This window comes from Cavia porcellus, unplaced genomic scaffold, assembly GCF_034190915.1.
Source record: "Cavia porcellus strain 051 isolate PalLab524CR breed Dunkin Hartley unplaced genomic scaffold, mCavPor4.1 scaffold_12, whole genome shotgun sequence".
NCBI lineage: Eukaryota > Metazoa > Chordata > Mammalia > Rodentia > Caviidae > Cavia > Cavia porcellus.
The window spans coordinates 2,109,080-2,119,961 of NW_026947495.1; the positions used below are offsets into that span (position 1 = coordinate 2,109,080).

At 37.0% G+C, this 10,882-nt stretch overlaps 1 pseudogene; it reads right to left on the reverse strand.

The window, feature by feature from the left end:
• Positions 1–7,837: 7,837 nt before the first annotated feature.
• On the reverse strand, positions 7,838–8,767 carry LOC106025415 (olfactory receptor 2M3-like; annotated as a pseudogene).
• Positions 8,768–10,882: the final 2,115 nt, after the last annotated feature.

The following is a 10,882-nucleotide window of genomic DNA, read 5'->3' on the forward strand; positions in this document are numbered from 1 at the left end:
TTATAGAGTATTTAGAATCGACTAACAGAAAATGAACAATGGTCTCTGTATAATCTCCTTGTCTTTAAAAGGTTTTTCCTTATACTATCGTACATAGCAAAATCCAATAAGATACAACCTGTTTAGACCATTGGAGACAGAAGAATAAAAGCTAGATGAGACTTCAAAACAAGATGGTACTAAATCAGCATTACCTATTAAGATGTCATTTTCTCCAAAAAAAGCTGTTCCTATCATCCAATCTTCTCTGTCTCATTTCTGTTGAGCTCTTTTTCTGTCAGTAGCTGTCAGTTTGTCTTCTTCGTTTTGTTCTCTGCTCTATTCGTTGTGGCCTCCCCGCCCCTATTTCTGGGTTCTTTGTATTTTTCTTTTTTTAGAATATCCTGCAATACTTTCTGTAGGGTTGAATTGGTGGTTGCAAATTCCCCCAGTTCCTCTTTATCTTGGAAGCACCTCGTTTTTCCATCAATTTCCAGGGACAGTTGTGCAGGATATCTCAATCTTGGCTGTAGATTATTATCTTTCAAAGCTTGAATTATTTCTCCCCATGCTCTTCGTGATTTGATGGTTTGTGAAGAGAAATCTGCTGTAATTTTGATGGGTCTTCCCTTGTAAGTGATCTGTTTCTTGTCTCTTACAGCTTTTAATATTCTGTTCTTGTATTGAATTTCTGGAATTTTTATTATTATATGCCTGGGTGTTTCTCTGTTAGGGTTGTAGGTAGCTGGGGTCCTGTATGCCTCATACATTTGAGTATCTTTACCTTTTGCTAAATTAGGAAAATTCTCCTGGATTATTTCTGTGAGTAGCTTTTGTAGTTCACTTGTTTGTGTCCCTACTTCTTCTTTTATGTTCTTAATCCTTAAGTTATGGCTCCTCTTATCATCTTCTTGTCTTTGTATTATTGCTGTGTGTTTCTTTGTTATTTTTAAGAAGTTTTTCATTTCATTCTCCCATGTTTCAAGTCTGCCCTCCAATTCAGATAGTCTGTCCTTAGTTTCTTTCAAGCTGTTATGCCAGTCTTGGGTAGACTTCTTGATTTCTTGATAGTCCCTTTGTACCTGCTTCACATACTCAATGCTTTCTCTGTTTTCTCCGTCAAGCAATTCTCCTCTCTTTTTCTGTTCTTCCACTCCACCATCTGCTTTTTCCTGGGTGGTGCTTAGCATTTCTCTAACTATTCTGCATACTTCTAGCTTCAGGTCATTGATAACTTCATTCCTGAATTGGTCTATGAGGCTCTCTAAATGGCGCTTAATGTATATTGGTACAGTGTCCACTATTGCCTGATTCTCAGGATTGGGGGTCGAGGAGCCTTTTTTGTTGCTTCCCTTCCCCATATTTTCTGTTCCTTATAAAATGTAATCTTACACAGGAGGCCCGGCTTCCCTGCCTGTCAGCCACAGCTTGATCAAATTGCGCTGGCTAGTTGTTCCCGCTCACCGCTGCGCCCCAGGGAGTTGCGGAGGAGGCAGCCTACGCGGAAGTCGGTCGCTCCTCTGGGCCACCGTCAGGCTCTGGGATCTGGGTTAGGGGACTCTGGAGAACATGGCGGACAGACAACAGCAACTACTGAACGCTCTCTAAAGGCTCGGCTCAGAGGCCAGGAATGATGCGGACTAAGGAGATACGAACCAGTAGAGATATGCTCTGCTGACTCAGGAACGAACTGGGCTGAGAGAATCCAACTTGGAATACAGTCCTGGCGCTAAAATAGGAACAGAAAAATCTCGGTGTGGAGGCTCGACTCCGCGCCATTGGAAACCGCGGTTTGGATTTCCCGCCGGCCCGGCGGCCGGCTATCTCCACAGCGGCTCGGCAAGGAGAGACGTGACCGCCGAGCTCTGGGAACGGGAGCCTGGGAACGGAGTCGGAAACGCGACGGACAGGGAGGAAGGCTGACTGGCGGCGAGGTGAGCGAGGAACTGACTCCCTACCGCAGTTTGACTCCAGCGGAGGATTTTCTGGGCGCGGGCAGTCCTGTAAGAGCAGGGCGCGGTGGCAAATGCAACCGCACGTTTCCCTCTCGGACGGAATTGGTGAAAGGTGCCTGGCCGGAGGGACGCTGCTGGCGGACTCCCTAGGCTGGCCTAACCCAGAGTCCTATATTCTTTGTAGGCTGACTAGCCTAGGAGTATTAATGTGAAATAACCCTTAGCTCATATTGTTGCTACTGCTTAAGTCTATTCCAGGCTGTTACACCACCTGTCTATAGTATGTACCAGTAGGACCCTCCTGTGCACCATGCGTCTTGTAAGCCCAGTTAGCTTCCTCTTTGTGGTGCTGAGATATTTTGGGTATGCGTGAGAGGTGGCCAAGGCTCTCCTTGACTGCTGAGGTAGTCTGGGTGCTGGGGAGCAGTGATCCCCTCGGCTGATGAGGTCTTTTTGTTGCAGAAGAAGAGCGACCAAGGCTCCCCTAGGCTGCAGAGGTTGCCCACAAGTGATTTAAGAAATGTGAAAGTGTAGTAATTCACTTAATTTTTGTTATTTCTTGTAAAATATATATGTGATCCTATGAAGGGAAAACAGTCCTTTAATTTTACTTGAATGATTGTACATTAATATTTATTATATTTTTATTCTTGCCATAATCGGTAAAACATGACTTTAAACAATGTTATTTATTAGAAGAGATTTAGGTTCACAAAGATATTACTCATACTACAGACAGTTGTAAATATCCATCATGCTCAATATCCTGCACTAAGCAAATCTTGCTCTACAGTCACACATTTATTACAAAGAAGACACAATGACATGATTTTCACTCATACAAGTGCATTTGTTCCTGCTATAACCAAATACTTTAGTTTTGGTGGTTTTCTTCCTACCTGGGATGGATCTCATGGATTCATAATTTCCATATAGGTGCTGCGTTGCTGAGCTTATCTCTGGCTCACCAAATACTTACATTGAGAAATGTGTAAATGAAACAGGCAAGCAGCTCACAGGTTTGGAGACTAAAAGCCCAAGACTGGAGAGCCCTGTCATCTTTTCCTATGGCCATCCTTGGCAGCATCACAGTGTGTCTGATGGTTTCATGATGGGTGTGTACGTAAGAGGCAAGATCACATTGTGAGACAGAAAGAAGAAAGAAGTAAGGTATAGACTTATTTTCAACTTGCTGTCATTAGGAATACATTTCTTAACAAAACAGCACTTATTCCTTCTGAGTGAAGCGTTAACCTACCTGATCACCTCTCACTAGCCTTCAATTTCGTCAAATTCTGAGACAAAGCTTCCAACATGGGCACCTTTGAGGGGTGCATTGCTGTCATATCTAAACCACAGTACTAAAGTCCAAGTTATTTTCTCTTTTCTTCTTGATGTCAGTCAGCCTCTACTGTTAAAACATTTATGATCATATGTATTTCTTTTATCTCACAAAATATTTTACTATGCTGTAAATCTATCAAATCAAAAAATTGGCCATTTGTATACCTTCACAGTTTTGTATTTTTCAGATTGTCATAATTCAAATTAAGCAGTATATAGCTATCTAAAGGTCGATTAATTTCATTTACTAAAAAGTATTTGAGTTTCTGCATGTGCATTCATATCTTCATAGGTAATTTCTCTTTAGTGGTAAGTACATTTGAGTAAAAGCTCCACATTTTATTTATTCATTGAGCTACTGAAGAACAGTTCTTTATTTCCAAGTTTAGTAATTATGAACAGAGTCACTGTAAAAATCCAGGTGAACATTTACCTGAAAGCATTAAATCTTTAGCTCAACTGGAACTTGTGAAATTCATCATGTTGTTGTATAAGTAGGCTTTGTTCTGTACAAATTTATAAAGGTGCCATCCAAAGAAGCTGTTCATTTTACACTCAATTAGCAAAAATTTGAAAGTTCCTGACACTCATTAGTATTCCCCATCATTCAGAGTTTTCATAAATTTTAGGGCTTAAGTCCTGATAATTAATTGATAGTGAAGCCTCATTAGTTTTTATTTGAAATTTTCTAATGTCATGTCGTGATAAATATTTTCATAAACTTATTTATCTTTTTTATGTCTTTGTTTTGTGTATGACAGTCATTTGTTGAGTTGTTTATTATTATTTAACTTTTAATTATTTGTATTTTGTACATAACCATTCTTTTAGATTAGTATTTTGCCTCTGTAATTTTGGTATTTGTTTTGGATTTTCATTCTGTTGACAGTCTTTTGTAGATATCAAATTATTAATTTTAATGAAAATGAGCAGATTCACTTTTTCATCCTTAATTTATGCACTTTAATATTTAATATTTTAAAAGTTATGTAAAGTATTATCCAAATTACCTTTCATGATATGTTCCTTAAATTTTCATAGTTTTACATTTTATTTTAGTTCTGTGGTTCATTTTATATGTCTGTTCATAAAGATCATAAAGTCCATGTTTACGTCCTGTTTCTGGTATGCAAATACTGTTGCAGCATGATTAGTTAAGGAGAATCTGTATTTTTATGTAAGGTTTCCTCTGTTAAAATATGTTGAAAATATATATGCATGTTTAAATCAGTTGATTATACTTACATCTCTCTATTTGTGTATTTTTTCAGCAGTAACACATTGATCTTAATAGCATCTTCTTATCATGAACATGGGATAACATTTGTTCATTTACATTTTATTTTTAGCCCTTCTTCCTTTGTTTTTCTTCTATTTTCATTATTTTCTTGTATTATTAATGTGTATCTTTTATTAGATTTTTACCTAAGTATTACAGTCCAACATATGCTAATGGAATTCGTACTGTGATTTAGTTTCACATTCTACTTTCTTACCAGTGCCATGCAGGAAAGTAATTGCACATGTATATGCTATGTATCCTGCAATGTTGTTTTATAATTTATTATGTCTAAGAGAAAATTTGTCTTTCATGGGTTTTTTTTGCATTTCTATATAGAAATAATAACATCTGTAATCAAAACTTCTATTTCTGTCTTAATGTATTTTCTTTCTTTCTTTCTTTCTTTCTTTCTTTCTTTTTCTGCACTAGTAAAATTTTTAGAACAATGATAACAAGGTGAGGAGAGATGTCTTTGCATTCTTCTTACAGTTTTACATGTAGCTGTCTGATGCACACTGATTTGATTGGTCACAGGGTGACAGATTACAGAATGTAATTTCAGTCTTCTGTAAGTGAATCTTCAGTTTCCTATCAACATCTGCTAAAGAGGAAATTTTTTCTCTAGTATATTTTGGCTATTTTTTTAAAAAATCAGAGCATGGGAGGTGGATGCATTTATTCCACGTGTCTGCTTCTGTGCGAGTGCCTATTGTGTTGCTGTTACTGCTGATGCATTTCAGTGCAGTTGGACATCTGCTTTGGTGATGCCTCAGCATATTCCCACCCTCAGGATAGCTTTAACTGTTCCACAATTTTTCAGATTCCAAATGATTTAGAGAGTTTTTTCCTCTGAGCAGTAATTTTCACAGTTTATTAAGAATTGCATTACATCTCTGGATTCTGTTGGATAATATAGTAATTTTAACAATATTAATTTTATCAATCCAAGAATAAGGTACATTCTTTCATTTTCTAAATTCCTCTTCATTTCTTCACAGCTCTGTAATTTTTTTAGAGGCTTTTCACATTAATGGTTAAGCTTATTATATGTTTAATTTTTTGAAGTTATTGTCAATGGAATTGTCTTGATTTATTTGTTGATGAGTTCATTATTGTTGTGCAAGACTATTGTTGATTTTTATATGGATTTTATATTCTACAACTTTATTTAAATTGCTTATCAGATATGAAGTTCTCCTGGTAGTTTTTATGTCTTCCATGCAAAGAATTATATGATTTTCAAATAGGAATAATTTGACAATTTTCTTTTTATAATTTGTGTTAGCACACATTTGTAGTAGATAAAATTACATTCATAGTGGAAAATTGTTATATGTACATAAGATATCCAAAATTGTTTCCTTTTCCTTCTATCCCTCTTTTATTTTATCAGCTTCAGATTCATTTATTTTCTTATGAGTCACTATAAGTTTAATTCTCAAATATACAGATTAATGACACGTTATTTGGACAAAATATACTAAAGAAAATCTCTTTTAACCTTTATATCTACACTTACAGATTTTTGTTTTGAGTGATTTTTCCAATCTGTATGTTCCTGGCCTAGTTGTGAATATATATATTTAGTATCTGTATATATGTTTATTAAATATTCATGTGTAATGCATGTATATCTTCCATATAGTACTGACTTCATTGTGTAAAACTGAACTGTTCTTTAATCTCTAAATTCTTTCAAAATATTTTATCTCTTTGTTTCTACATGTCACCTTATTTTGGATGGCTTTTAAAAATTCAATGCCTTACCTCAGATTTTATTTGAAGTTTATCATTCTGCTTTTAAGTACATACTAGCAGCAGCTTCTTGTATTTCTCCAAACTTCAATCAAAACTGGCACTAAATTGAATTCATTGACCCCTTCCCCTCATCCTTATTTAGAGCCTTATAATCAGGTTCCACCCACCTCTTCTCCTGAACCCACTTTTCCCATTTGTATTTCTCCTGTTTAATATATATTAATAATTTCTTTATTATATGTGAGATATAGCAGAATCATAGTGTCTTTTTCACCCATAAATTACAAGTTTTCATTATCTTTTAAAAATTTTTATTTAAAGAGAATAAAATCAAACCAAATAAAAGAGAATAAAGCCAATCAAAACAAATCAGTGTGACACAGGACTTCAAAACAATAGGAAATCAACCATGGTTATGATAATGCCTCATCTTGTCTTCAAAATAGCTACAGATACCTTCAGACACAGAACAGAATAGAACCAATAAAAACAAAACAATGAATACAATAAAGGACTTCAAAACAAGACAATAGTAAATTCAAAATGGCTACCATAATATATCTTGCTATCTTGTTATCTTTGAAATAGTTGCCCATGCTATCAGATATAACAAAATCAAACAAAACAAAATAGAATAAAATCAAATCAAACAAAACAATGAGAATGATATAGGACTTCAAAAGAAGATAATAGGCAATTAATAATGGCTACCACCTTCAGAAGGAGATTCCCCCGTAGATGCCACACTACGTACTACCATCCTTTGAATTGATGATCAGACTACCAGCCCTAGACCTGCAAAGTCAGTGCAACACCAAAGGCATGAAATTGCATTTCACCTCAATACTTATCATCGCAGCCTGTTTCTCCCTGATAAGCTGGTTGCTTACTCGGTGTGTGTGTAGTGGTGTTTGGCTCTTTTATCCCCCCCATCCTGCATGCCAGAAGGGCATGATTTAAATCATCCTGCACATGATTCACAGAGAAGGCTTGCTTCTTGGTGATTTTTTGTTCCTTTCTTCTGCAGTCTACGAATGGCACTGACTCACTGGAGAAAGCTGAGGTCGGGCTGTACCCCCAGTGGCCCATAAATGGTACTGATTCACAGGGAGGACTTGCTTTTTGGTGACTTCCTGTTTTCTACCTCTGCATCCCACAAATGGGAACCACCAGATTATTTGTTCTATGAGTTGATCATTTTCAGGTATAATGTCATGTTACTGGAAATTATAGACTAGAAAATGTTAAATTGCTGTACATTAAAACACACAAGTGAATGAGGTACTGTGAAGGACATCTCATGTTTAGGGGTTTTTTTTGAAATTATACATTTCTGCACCCTGTGGTTATGAATATTTATTGATAATTGTAATGTGAATGGTATTTTCAATTTAAGGCTTTTTGTGTAAACTAGAACACTTTTATAAAGACTATTAGTAAATTTTATGTGTTGAATTTTGTCCGTTAAATATTAACAGTTAATCAGTAACAGATTCTATAGCAATAATAATTAGGCCATTTATTCTGCAGATTTTCCCTTCCCTAACACCTTCAGGAAGGCTCTGCTGACTTCTCTGTTGCACAGGCTGTAGATGAGGGGATTCAGCATGGGTGTTAGGATGGTGTAGCAGGCAGACACCATCTTGTCCTTGGTTGGGGACCGCTCAGATGTGGGCCTCATGTAGATGAACATCACTGCTCCATAGTACATGCCCACCACCATGAGGAGCAGGTGGCAAAAGCTTTGTGGTGCCTCTCCCCAGATCCCATGCAGATGATAGCCAGAATAACACGAGTGTAGGAAGCAGTGATGATTGCTATGGGGAAGACAAACATAATCACACAGCAGAGAAATATCATCCTTTCAAATGTCTTGGTGTCCGTGCATGAGATAGTGAATAAGGCAGGGACATCACAGAAAAAGTGGGGTATTTCCCGGGACCCATAGTAGGAGAAAGTCAGTGACTGCAACATCAATTATTCCATCACTAGAGCCAAGAATCCAGGAGGAAGCTGCCATGAGACCACAGATTTTCTGGCTCATGAGGACTGGGTACCTTAGAGGCAGGCAAATGGCAGCATAGCAGTCATAGGCCATCGCAGCCAGCAGGAAACACTCAGCTCCAAGCAGGGACACATGGAAGAAGATCTGGGCTCCACAGCCTGCCAGAGAGATAGACTTCTTGCCAGACAGGAAGTTGACAGCCATTTTAGGGACAATGGTGCAGATGAGCATGAGGTCCATGAGGGAGACCTGGCTGAGGAGGAAGTACATGGATATGCGCAGCTGGGCATCCAGGTAGATGAGCAGAACCATAGCTGTGTTTCCCACGCAGGCCACGGTGAAGATGGCCAGGACCAGGGTGAAGAGGAAGGTGTGGGTGGGGCTGTGATCAAAGATTCCCATGAGGATGAAGTCAGAGTTGAATGTCAAATTTTCCCAGGCCATGGTGAATATTTTTACTGTGGAGACACAACTTTTAAGAATTGACAGGCATAGATTATGGAAATGACAAAGATTTCCCTCTTACATATATATGCCAAAAAATTATTTATGCGTAGGAAAATTGTGACTCTGGCTCTCAAAATTTTATTTGTAAATGAGCACATAAGGTTTACTTTCAGCTGACATAAGCTTAAATCCAGTTACATAGCTAACAAGAAAAGCAAGTTTCCTAGTAGAACTCTGAGTTTTATCAAGTCATATAATGCAGTTTGTATAATGAGTCCACTAAAACATTTTAACAGTCTCCTTTCTAGTGGATGACAAAGAAAACTAACAGAAGAAAGTGCTCATTGTGACTAAGTTTCCAATTTTTTTCAGCTTCCACTCAGTTTGATCTAATGAGACACACCATATTAATAGGGCCTGATGCAGGAAAGCTGCTCACTTTGTGGTGGCCAAGAAGCAGATGTCAGAGAGAACCAAGGGAGTCTTTAAAAATCATGGGCTTGTGCCCCAGACCCCTTCCTACATCCCAAAGCCACCTCCTAGTACACAAGAGGCCAGTCCAGTGAGAGATTCAGTGCCCCATCCTCTTAGCACTTGCCAGAGGCCTAGCCTCTAATGCATGTACCACTTAGAGGACATTTTAGATGCAAACCATACAGTAGCTGGATAATACATTCATAATCATACTAATATTATTAAAATACTCCTGCATTTCTGGGTATCCTATGACTTTTCCACATTTCCTTTGGAACTGAACATACCATATCATCATCATCATAATAATAATAAAATTATAACTCGAACAAATTTAGAGGAAAAGAGAAATAGATGAAGTAAAATAAGATGTTTAGGTGAAATATCAGGTAAGCAGAGAATGTGAGCTCCCAGCCTCAGAAGTGTGTTATCTGACATGTGTTTCTTCTACCTGTGAGTCATGAAGGCAGAAGACCCTCACCAAGATGTTTCTTCTCATTCCATGGCTAAATCCAATATATCTGTGAGATAAGCTAGTGGACCAGCTTTCCCTGAAGATTCTGGTTCCAGAGGATACTAATTTAGACTTCCACAGATTATTTGTCTCTGTATTCAGATAATTAGGAGTTTTTCTAAGGCTCACATTCCTCTCTGTCAGTTGGGATGTGGATAATATCCATATTAAAAGGAGTTACAAAGAATTAATGAAATCACGAAGTATTCAAAACATTATTTTGTACATTTCTTAATTTGTACATTTCTTAAGAAATGAAATATTGTTGGAGGTAATAAAATGTTTTTTATCTAGAATATTATAATATCTAGAAATATCACTTTTTCCGTTTCTTTTCCAAAGTACATTGTAAGAGTATTTCAGGGGGAGCTGGGTGGATCTCGGTGCTAGGACACATGCTTACTATTAGAAAGAACTTGGGTTTGTCTTCATCACTAATAATAAAAATGAATATCATCTTGATTAATGTAGCATCTTCTTTATTCTCTATTTTATTTCTTTTATGTGCCTCTATTTCAAAGACAAATCATTGGTTTCATTCATTTATTGTCCACTGGCATCTTTTAACAAATGTTTTGTTTTCCCTGATTATTTATCTGTGCAGCAATCACAAATTTTGTGACCACACCAACAATGCAGTTGTAACTCATTACATGTTGAGTCCCTCATCCATTGCTCTATAAAAGACTTTTTGTGGTTTCAGTACTTAAAACAAACTAAGCTCCTATTATGTAGATAAGTTTAACCTGTGCTGGTTAATTTTTCAGTAGGTATACTGTCAAACCTTTAGAAACCTTGCTAACCTGCTAACTGTATTTTTATTTTCATTACTTTTACTGTCATATATCTCTTTTTAATTGACAAACAATAAGGCTGTGGTGTAGATCACTAGTAGAGTGTTTGCCTAGCCCATATTGGGCCCAGGGTTAAATTTCAAATTCACAAAGAATGCATTTACATAGAGATACAATAAAGGAAGAGGTGGTGTAGTGTTAGATCTCTGCACCTACAACAATGAACATCATTACTCTACTCATTTTGTATTAAGTTTATCACAAGTCTGTCCATACCATGAATTTTACTAATCCTTTCTACTATGGGTTAATAGCCTTTGTTTATTCTAC